Source organism: Lissotriton helveticus, chromosome 4_1 (assembly GCF_964261635.1).
Source record: "Lissotriton helveticus chromosome 4_1, aLisHel1.1, whole genome shotgun sequence".
In the NCBI taxonomy this organism is placed as follows: Eukaryota; Metazoa; Chordata; class Amphibia; order Caudata; family Salamandridae; genus Lissotriton; species Lissotriton helveticus.
Window position 1 is genome coordinate 1,122,706,956 of NC_136063.1, and position 12,303 is coordinate 1,122,719,258.

The window sequence follows — 12,303 nt, forward strand, 5'->3', positions numbered from 1 at the left end:
TAGTAACTATGCTGGTAATTTTGCTACTGATAATATGTGTACTTGTATTCTCCACCCTGCTTCTCCCCCTCCCCGCCTCCCTGCCTCACCGTAACTCCCTCCACGGCCCGCGGCTGCTTATAAGTGTTGCTAACTCTTATTCATTTACAGCATGTTAACATACTATCACCATTCACTTTTTATGTACTAGTAACTATGCTGGTAATTTTGCTACTGATAATATGTGTACTTTTATTATCTAAGGTACTACGCCTGAGAAGACGGCATTAGTAAATAAACATTTCAAATACACATCTGTTCTTCTTAACTCCATGTTCTGGTTTCTAAGAAATCTATAACGACCGACTGTTCATGAGTTCCACGTATCCTGAGGTACTATAAGTTCATATTCTGGATTGTCTAAACATTGAGAGTTTGTTATATCCAATGTGACACTGTACCTAGCTTGCTAAGGAGTTTTTGATTACTAACGTGAGTTTTGGGACACCCTAATTCGCCGAGGTTCCAATCCTCTGTCCACAGTTCTGTGTGAGAACAGAAACCCTGCGACAGGGGCACCCCCGACCCTTGCTGGAGCTTCATCACACTTGCGATACAACTCCAGCAATGCGCCACCTTTACGGCACAGATACATCACGCATCTGTGCTGTTTTTGCCCCATGATGCGCCGCATTGTAAATGCAGCACACCATAGGTGACGGAACAGCGGCACAAAATGACTAACACATCCCTGGTGATGCGCCAGTCATCATAAATGTATCCCTATGCTTCTTATCTTGTTAGAGATGAACCGCCATATGTATCATCAAAGTTATTTGCATTTCCTAAATAGCGAACTTTAAGGAATAAATAGCGATTCTTTACCATTCCTAGTTTGCGATGAGCTATTTGCTAATTAGCCGAATGTAGCCCAATGAAGCCCAATGTAGCCCAAAGATGGCCGCCAGACACACAAAAAAACAAATGTAGCCCAAATATCAGCCAGATGTAGCCCAACTATAGCCCAGTGACAGAATGACCAATCAGCTTCGCAAACCTCCGTTACGCGAAGCGGAGCGCTGTTACAGATATATATCTTTTTTTGAACGTTAATTTCTCAAAATCCACTGGAGCACATATATTGAGACCTAGCAAAGGCACATCGGGCTACCAGTCCCTAATATTTTGCCAAGTTTCGTGCAAATCCATTCAGCCGTTCAATTATTAATATTATTTATTTTTTTTGCCCCGCGGGGCCCTTTTAAAACCTCCACATCAAACCTAGGGGGTCAGCGAGGATCTACTATGCCCCCTTATAGTTATTTCCCCCTTTGTTTTGACCTCCTCTTGTCTCTCGATCCTACCGAGAGACAAGATGGCGGCCGCTACGGACTGTTTGGAATGTTGACAGACGCCGGAGAACCAATCAGCTTCGCTTCACAAAGCTCCGTTGCGCGAAAAGTCCGCGAACCAGTGCGCTGCCCGGTCCGCTGTTACAGATATATATCTTTTTTTAAACGTTAATTTCTCAAAATCCACTGGAGCACATATATTGAGACCTACAAAAGGCACATCGGGCTACCAGTCCCTACAATTTTGCCAAGTTTCGTGCAAATCCATTCAGCCGTTCGGGCTAAAAGTGAGGCCAACCGCCCTATGGAAAACTCAATGTTAAAAACACGTTTTGGGACCCCCCTTTTTTCTCGGCCCCCACTGGACGAACCCCCCCCAAATTTTCAAGGGCTGCTCAGAAACAAAATGTGCCATTTTCCTGAAAATTTCAGCCAATTCCGTCCACAAACGCCAAAGTTATTAGACATAGAATTTTCAAAAAACCCATAGAGAAAAAATCCTAACTATATATACCTACTGGCGACCGCCAGTAGGTAATCTATCTATCTATCTATCTATCTATCTATCTATATATATATATATATATATATATATATATTTAAACATTACTCACTAACCCATGTATTCACTATACACTTAGTCAGTTATACAATCAATTTTTTATTTAAAAAATCATCCATTTAGACACTTAAATACCCATTTATTCTTCCATCGACCTTGAGATATACATATATTAGACATTTAATTTTCAGAAAAACACACATTCACTGGATGATGTCATCTCAAATGACATCACTGATGACATCAGGGATGACATCATCCACGTAACAATCTGATACACCTCATCATACACTAGTATAACCTTTCATCACTCACTGTAAAATACAGAGTACCATATTTGAAACCATTGACACACCAATACAAGTTTCTAAAAACCCACTCAGTGATTCCTAGATCTACACACACATCTAATCACTTACCTAAAGAGTCACTCATACATGCTGTCAATGATCAATAGAACACTATCAAATGCACTTATACACCTATATCGACATTACACACCAGCACACATTCTACTCACTTATGCAGTCATCCTACTCACTTATGCCAACAATCGATCATACTTACATTTACTCAGCTTCACACTTATACAAACACAACTTAATTTATTCATACAGATAGTAACTCATACTTAGGGGTCCATTAGGATGTCGGGCGGTGGCACCACCGCGGTGCTGGCGGGGCGGAAAAACGCATTTTCCGCCCGCGAACAGCGGAACTCACGCCCACCATATTAGTATAGTAAAACATAGCTCATTTCCCGTCCGCCACGGAGCGACGTGCACCGCCATCAAAGTGTGCCTGCCACCGCGGCAGTGGGAGCCAATCGTGACTCACCGTCGTGCGGAATGAGGTCCGCACCGCTCCACAAATTAGGATGGCCCAAACAGGCAGACGCACCACAGCGGAGACACCGCATAACCAGAGCCGGCGGAAAGTTGATCGCGGAGCGCGATAGCCGAGCCCCGGCCATGAACTCCATGGACCCAGCCCTTCACATGCATCTGGTCATGTACCTGCTACTGCACTACCATCAACAGGGCCGCTGCGGACGATGCCGCAGGTACGCAAATACACCAATACAACACACAACACACGGCCCGACACAGGGTCCAAGTCCACCACAGACACCCTGCTGGGGGTCACAACACATCCACAAGGGTACCCCTATATTACCCACCTGCCAACAAGTCACCCCTCTGCATCCGGGACACACATCGACCGCGAACTAGCAGCAACGTCCCGCTCCCGGTCATGTCACCGTCGCGGTCAACACATGCGCACAATACAGAAGGCAGGGCCAGTCCAAGCCATGGGATGGACACTGACACCACAGGGACACACCACCCCCAACTACACATCAACACACACCATCAAGTCACATGCCATGTGCCCATCCTGTACACCCCCATGCACATCAACAAGCACAGGTACAAACAAGCACAAAACACACCATGCACCACACAACAGACAACCAGGGAGACAGCCACTGTAGGATTAGCTGACAAGGAACACACTATACCAGTGCCGCACACACTCAAGGCTGACAATACTACCCAGCACATACACACAACCTGGGTGTAAGCACAACCAGAACACACACACAGGGTAGCCTGAACAGATGTCTGCACAAAACTATACACAAACACCACAGGACATCAGGGGATGCACATCAGGCAATGCCAAGCACACAGACACACAACACTGTATGCACAACAGGCAGTGTGTGCACAACGTATACACACAGAGATGACTGGCACAACCACAACACACACCACAAAGCAGCACAGCACAAAAACAACAGCACACCCAGGAAGTGAAGCTACACCACAGCCAACACACAGACACCCAACACAACAACATGATGCACCACTTTGGGATAAAAAAGCACACCCAGCAATACCAGAGCACTGGGCAGCACACACAGCTCAAGTGCACAAGGGCAAGCAACATTGATGAATACCACAAGAACATCACACGTAAAACAATGGAGCCATGTCCAGAGTGGAACAGCACACTTGGCCCAAAAACTCCACCACAAGGCACAGTCTCACAAATGAAGAGATGGGGAGGCACATACACATGGAAACAAAGGGGACAGCTGACATCAAAATCAACTGATTTGCATGTCAGTATCAGACATGTGAGGTGTGTCCAATACACAAATAGAGTAAATGCAGACCCACAATGTCTACGCACAAGTGGCACACATAGGGGATGGCATCACACCACACGCCATGCCTTACAAGAGGAGGAAAGGCACCATGTGCCTGCAGTGCTAGAGAAAGTCACACACAATGCCAGTGATGACCAGCAGGGTCACACAGTCCACACAAACACACACAACAAACATTGATATTCAAACAAACACAACACTGATGTGCAAGTCACACACTTTGCACACACATAAGTGACAAATACAACAAGGAGGAGTCACACAGAACTGCATGGAAACACCAACACACTGCACAGTGCACAAAAGACAACTCACACAAAAGCATCAAATCATTTACACAGGGCAGGACAATCAACCCCCCAGGCACACAACTCCTGGCTGACACGTGTGTCTATCACAGTCCAGGGGCACACACACATACACAACAAGTACAAAATCACACCCTTCACACTGCACACCTCCTCACCACCCAAGAGCACACATCACATGTATGCCAGGGGACCAGGACTACGGGCCAACACAGGATGTCCATACACATACACAGCTGGGCATATATAAAGGAATAACACATATACATCATGACAGTGTGCAGCCAGCATGCTAACCTGTGCACAGCATCACACCCTGTGCTGGCAGTGTACCCCAAACTGACATGGCAACTACGTAGCCAACAACAGAAAACCACTCAGAAACATAACAGCATGACAGCTAAAAGAGCCAACACAGGTAACACAAGTATCAGTGCCAGAATGGACTGAAGCCCCTGTCACCCCTGTCTATAAATGTGATGCGGACAAAGAGCTTTGCAATGTCGAAGTGATACATAGAGCATTGTGCCTAGTCAACTAAATGCACACACAAAAAGAACTTTAATCAGCAAGGACACCGACAAAAGACACAACAGGAGTAACTGTATTTATTCCCATATTGCACAGATGTGAAAGTAGAACAGCTTTACACAACATCAAGGTACAAAAAGCAGATCAAAAGCAAGATATCCTGCACAGGCAAAGTACAAACAGGAAGGCCACTGTCCATGGCACAGGTGAGAGCACAACACAGCAGAGCAACAGGGTCAGTGTCCATGGCAGGTGGCCCAGCAAGTAGATGAGGGGCTGCACAGGGGAGACTCCAACACAGCAGAGCAACAGGGTGAGTGTCCATGGCACAGGTGAGAGTACAACACAGCGGAGCAACAGGGTCAGTGTCCATGGCACAGGTGAGAGTACAACACAGCAGAGCTACAGGGTCAGTGTCCATGGCACAGGTGAGAGTACAACACAGCAGAGCAACAGGGTCAGTGTCCATGGCTCAGGTGAGAGTAAGTACAACACAGCAGAGCAACAGGGTCAGTGTCCATGGCAGGTAGCTCAGCAAGTACATGAGAGGCTGCACAGGGGAGACACCAACACAGCAGAGCAACAGGGTCAGTGTCCATGGCACAGGTGAGAGTACAACACAGCAGAGCAACAGGGCCAGTGTCCAGGACAGGAGGCCCAGCAAGTACATGAGGCTGCACAGGGGAGACTCCAACACAGCAGAGCAACAGGGTCAGTGTCCATGGCACAGGTGAGAGTACAAAACAGCAGAGCAACAGGGCCAGTGTCCAGGGTACAGGGGAGAGTACAACACAGCAGAGCAACAGGGTCAGTGCCCATGGTAGGTGGCCCAGCAAGTACATGAGAGGCTGCACAGGGGAGACTCCAACACAGCAGAGCAACAGGGTCAGTGTCCATGGCACAGGTGAGAGTACAACACAGCAGAGCAACTGGGTCAGTGTCCATGGCACAGGTGAGAGTACAACACAGCAGAGCAACAGGGTCTGTGTCCATGGCACAGGTGAGAGTACAACACAGAAGAGCAACAGGGTAAGTGTCCATGGCACAGGTAAGAGTACAACACAGCAGAGCAACAGGGTCAGTGTCCATGGCACAGGTGAGAGTACAACACAGCAGAGCAACAGGGTCAGTGTTCATGGCACAGGTGAGAGTACAACACAGCAAAGCAACAAGGCCAGTGTCCAGGGTTGGTGGCCCATCAAGTACATGAGAGGCTGCACAGGCAAGGCCAGAGCAGCAGTGAACGTCAAGGCCAGTGGGCATGGACAAGTACAGGGTCAGGGCATGAGAAGCTGCACAGTGAGTGTGTATGACTGTACCCTTTAATGGCCAGCAAGACAACCAGGTGGCAAACGATGGTCAGGACTAGCACACCTCTATGAGAGACAGGTGTATGAGGGGGACTAACACTCACATCTGGCTGTCAGGTTGACTTGGAGCTGGCTGTGTTCCGGGCTCAGCAGGAACACCTGACTGGGGAGATAGAGAAACAGGTGATGTAGGGCTATCAGTCGTCTGGCAAGCTGGAGGGCTGTTTGGACCAGGTGGTATAGTGGCACGTGGAGGTGGAGTCATGCAGACCTGGGACACAGTGTGGGTGGGAGAGTTTGGAGGGGTGCCCTTCTACTTTTTGGGAATACGAAATGGCTACACCGTCTTGAGGTTAAAGGGAACAGGTGATGACATAACAGGTACACACACCGACTGGCCCGCATCTGGTTCAGACACTGGCACTCCCTCTGGTGATGTGCTGGATCCTGCAGGAAGCTTTGTATGGCTACGCCTCTGGACCACCTTACCCTGCTTGCCAGGTGTTCCACTTACAGTGTCCTCCTTTGCTTGTCTGCTAGGTGTCCCACTTACAGTGCCCTCCTTTGCTTGTCTGCTAGTTGTCCCACTTACAATGCCCTCCTTTGCTTGTCTGCTAGGTGTCCCACTTACAGTGCCCTCCTTTTAGTCTGCTAGGTGTACCACTTACAGTGCCCTCCTTTGCTTGTCTGCTAGGTGTCCCACTTACAGTGCCCTCCTTTGCCTCTTTGCCTGGGGTGGCACCTACAGTGCCCTCCTCCACCTGCTTCACTGGGCTTGGAATTGGAGTTGATGTGGTGGGGTAACGGGGCCTGTGCCCTTCCTAGGTGTACCCTTGCTATGCAACACCTCCTCAATGGACACAGACACTGCACGTCTAGCTTTACGTGAAGTTTTAGGGACAGGAGAGTCCTTTGCTGGAGATGCTTCAGAGGTTGGTGAGGCCTATGTCTGCCTCATTGCTTTTTCGGCCTGATCTTCCCTGACGGGCTCTTGTCTATGCATTCTGGGCTGGCTCTGCTCTTCTGGGGGGATGGTGTCTGTGGGCGGGACCGCTTGGCTTGCATCTGCTTTGTGCTCCTTGTGCTGTATCGTCTCTGTGATGCATGTGAACAGTGGTCACTGTCCTCTGATGTGGCCACTGACTGGGGGGTGGACAAAGGCACCTGAACAGGAATGTGAGGATATGCCTGTTGAAGGGCAGACGTCACTGTAGCTGACAAACCCTGGACTGTACGGTGGAGCCCACCCACGTCAGAGTGTATGCCCTCCATGTAGGCAACCACCTGCCCGAATTTTTTGTCATGGTCGCTGAAGGCATTGAGCAGGGCGGTATGGCCCACACAAAGCTGGTGCAGGAGCTCTACACACTCAGCATTGATGGCAGCATGGGGGACAGGTGCAGGCTCAGCGGTGCCAGGTGTTAATGTAACACGTCCCCTCTTACAGACACGGGCAGCACCAGAGGAAGTGCATGGGAGGCTGGGCACTGGCCGTTGGGTGGCAGATGATGTAGCAGACTCCCCATCCCCTGTGCCTGACAACATGGATGCATCACCACTGCCATCAGATGATGAAGTACTCTGTGTCTCTGCCACGGATTCCTCCTGCATGCTCCTGTCCCCTTCAGATGCGCTGGTGACCTCTGTGTCACTGGCCTCCGGTGCAGCTGTAGTGCTACTCTCCCCTCCACTGGTTTCCGGCTCCGGTTCCTCCGTGCACACTGGCGAATCTGCATGTGAGACAGATGCACGGTTGTATAAATGACATCATCAGGACCAAGCTAATTAAAGCATGCATACAGGGGATGCACAAATCAACATGCTGACCACCACACCCTGCATAAACATTGCAGCAACACACTACATACACTACAACAGTGCCTGCAACACTGACTACCTGCCATGACTGAGCCATGTTCAGGCCACACAGCACAACACCTTGCCGGTGGATGAAGTGTACCACACACAACTTCACATGTCCACATTTATCATGCACCAAAACTCAGTGACATTGACAAGCCTCCAGGGAACCGGATGGGAGAACACACATGCCTATTAGGACATGACAGTCCACAATGCCAAGTAGGCCATACTAAGCAACATGTGCTACTCAGGGGCACCTTGTAGTCAGATGCCTCAACAATCATGGTGCATGAAAAGTAGGAATACATGAACTCACACTCAGATAGTGGACCCTTCTGTTCACCCCCTAATAGATTTCCCACACCATCACAATGCAGAATGACCATGTGTAGCCCAACACACCTGGCTATGATAAAGCACAGCATGGATGATCAACCTTTTCATGAGCTGTTAGGCACAATGCCTGACACCAGCACACATCCCTGCAGCCACTCACATGCCACATCACTCCACCACACCGCAAACATTAAATGGCTCACCGCTGCAACTGGCTCTGTACACATGCATTGGCTACCAGGCAAAGTCACCCTCACCAAATACTCACCCCTGCCTTGCTGCCTATGCTCCTTCAGACGTGCATCCAATTCCAGATTAGTCACTGCCAATATGCGGTACATCAGTGGTGTTAAGTTTTGCCGTGCCAGACGCCCAGTGCGTGGTAGCAGCCCCAAGGTCATCTCGGCCACGTTTTTTGCCAGCTGGCTGATGTCGTCCCACCTCTTGTGGCAGTGGGTGCGTCATCTGTTAGATACCCCCAGGGCCCGTACCTTGGCAGCAATGGCCCTCCACACGGCCTTACGCTGGTGTACCTTAAGCTGCAGGTATTGGAGAAAAGTAGGGTAAGTTACCAGTTGCACTGTGTCATGTTCCCACATCTATCACTACCGTAGCATTATGCAGAGTATCGACCTATTGGAATCCCACAAATACCCAAACTGGGGGACACCGCAAAAGGGTACTCTGCATGGGCCAAATAGTCATCATGGCATGCAAACATGAGGGCATACAGGCTACATGCCAAACACACACACATGCAGGATGACTGCAATGAAAGCCCTCTGTGTGTCGCACACATCACCAGTCCCATGCATGTATGACCCCCCCCTGCCCAACAGCACACTCAATGATAACTTTCCACTACATTGGGGCCACCATACAGCCTCGGGTACTGTGCCAGCACCTCGTCCACTAGCACCTCCAGCTCCTCGCTTGTGAATGGGCTGGCACGGATCTTCTCTGTTCTTGCCATCCCTGTGGACATGTGATACCTGTGGTTGAAATGAGTGTTGGTGAGTCCCAGGCGGCAGGCACTTCAGGCAGCAGCAGGAGAGGGTCCCAGGCAGCAGCAGGAGAGGGTCCCAGGCAGCAGGCACTTCAGGCAGCAGCAGTAGAGGGTCCCAGGCAGCAGCAGGAGAGGGTCCCAGGCAGCAGGCACTTCAGGCAGCAGCAGGAGAGGGTCCCAGGCAGCAGCAGGAGAGGGTCCCAGGCAGCAGGCACTTCAGGCAGCAGCAGGAGAGGGTCCCAGGCAGCAGCAGGAGAGGGTCCCTGGCAGCAACAGGAGAGGGTCTCAGGCAGCAGAAGGAGAGGACCCCAGGCAACAGACTCTGTGAGCAGTGGAAATGTTGGGCTCACTCCCACAGATTTATAGCCCCATGTGCTCGTTTGTGAGGTGCCAAGTTGCAATTATTGGTTGTCCAGATCTGCCTCATTCAAAAGCTTCCAATGACTGGCTCCGCGGTGGCGGAGCACGCCTTCCGCGATTTTCAAACCTGCATCATGCCACCACAATCGTTGCTCCCATTATCTGTAGGCTATGCCCCATGGCGGTGATGCACCACAGGGGCCCTGGGTGCGCTACCGCGATGGTGCATCTTTCAAACCCATCCATGACCGGCTCCGCGGTGGCGGAGCACGCCTGCCGCGATTTTCAAACCTGCATCATGCCACCGCAATCGTCGCTCCCATTGGCTGTAGGCTATGCCCCATGGCGGTGATGCACTGCAGGGGCCCGGGGTGCGCTACCACGATGGTGCTTCTTTCAAACCCATCCAATGACAGGCTCCACGGTGGCGGAGCACGCCCACCGCGATTTTCAAACCTGCATCATGCCACCACAATCATCGCTTCCATTGGCTGTAGGCTATTCCCCATGGCGGTGATGCACCGCAGGGGCCCGGGGTGGGCTACCGCGCTGGTGCATCTTTCAAACCCATCCAATGACCGGCTCCGTGGTGGCGGAGCACGCCTGCCGCGATTTTCAAACCTGCATCATCCCACCGCAATCGTCGCTCCCATTGGCTGTAGGCCATGCCCCATGGCGGTGATGCACCAACGCGGACAGGCGGTAGCAACCGCCATATGTGTGGCGCAGCATGCCCACTGCCAAGCAACCCATGCCAATAGCTACCACACTTGTGGACAGGGGTGGTGCTGGCGTCACACCGCCGTGGACAGGCGGTAGCAACCGCCATATGTGTGGCGCAGCATGCCCACTGCCAGCAACCCATGCCAATAGCTACTGCACTTGTGGACGGGGGTGGTGCTGGTGTCTAGCTACCGCCTGTCCACGGCGGTGTGACGCCAGCACCACCCCCGTCCACAAGTGCGGTAGCTATTGGCATGGGTTGCTGGCAGTGGGCATGCTGCGCCACACATATGGCGGTTGCTATATGTGTGGCGCAGCATGCCCACCGCCAGCAACCCATGCCAATAGCTACCGCACTTGTGGATGGTGCTGGTGTCAAACCGCCATATGTGTGGTGCAGCCTGCCCACTGCCAGCAACCCATGCCAATAGCTATCGCACTTGTGGACGGGGTGGTGCTGACGTCACACCGCCGTGGACAGGCGGTTGATACCGCCATATGTGTGGCGCAGCATGCCCACCCCCAGCAACCCATGCCAATAGCTACCGCACTTGTGGACGGGGGTGGTGCTGGCGTCACACCGCCGTGGACAGGCGGTAGTTTCCGCAAATTTGGTCACATGCAATGGGAATTTGACCCGTGAACTCTGCATCAATACACAGCACCAACAGGTTTAATGGCACATCATTGTACACACAATTGCATCTCTTGGTATCAGGCACAGGTGGTTGCATGCTATGTGTGACGCACATTGCTCTGTGTTCCTGCATTGTCACTGATGCATTTGATGGTTGATGATGGCTGACAGTGTTAAGCTGGTCTTAATTATGTGTAACCAAGCACTGTGCTGTGGGTCTGTGCTGAACTTGGCAAGGCTTGTCTCACTGTATGGTGTTGTTCCATACTTGTACTACCATATCAGCCCATGCACACAAGTTTAACATCTACTGTGATCATTGTGCTCTTCATGTGCGCCAGCTTCACATGAGGTGTGACAGGTAAAGCAGATGTGTGTGAGGCATTCATGGTTATCTCACACACTTTTGTGGATGTTACTGGATGAGTCGTGCACATGTGGAATGTCCAGTTCAGGAACTGTGCTTTTTACATTGATATTCTGTTATGTCTGTGGGACATGTTTTAGGTAAATGGATTGGTGTGTCCCAAATTTATACACATGTAACCTTGTGTGTCATGCATCTCACATGGAATTTATAATGTTTTGCGTAACATGATCCATGGTATGTGCTGGGTCAACTTCTTGATGATTGTCATTGACATGTGTCCATGTACATCACACCTAAGAGGGGGCCAAATCTCATACGCCACCTGACAGTGCTGGGGGACATGGAGGATGTTGAGATAATCCAAAAATTCCGCCTCGACAGGGCAAGCCTCAAGACCCTTTGTGACCAATTGGAACCCCACCTGCAGCCTCATCGCCACTACCCAACTGCCTTCACACCCACATACAAGGTGATGGCAGCCCTCCACTTTTTTGCTACTGGTTCTTTCCAGGAGACCATGGCCGCCGCTGCAGGGATGTCGCAACCCATGTTCAGCATGGTGCTGAGGGATGTTCTTGCAGCCATGATGTTATGTAAAAATCAATACATACATTTCCCCAGGAGAGCTGAATTGCCAGGAGTGAAGGGTGACTTCTATGCCCTTGGGCACATACCACATGTTGTAGGTGCCATCGATTGCACCCATGTAGGTCTGGTGGCGCCACAGGCCACTGAGCATATTTTTAGGAATCGGAAACATTATCATTCTCTAAATGTGCAGGTGGTGTGC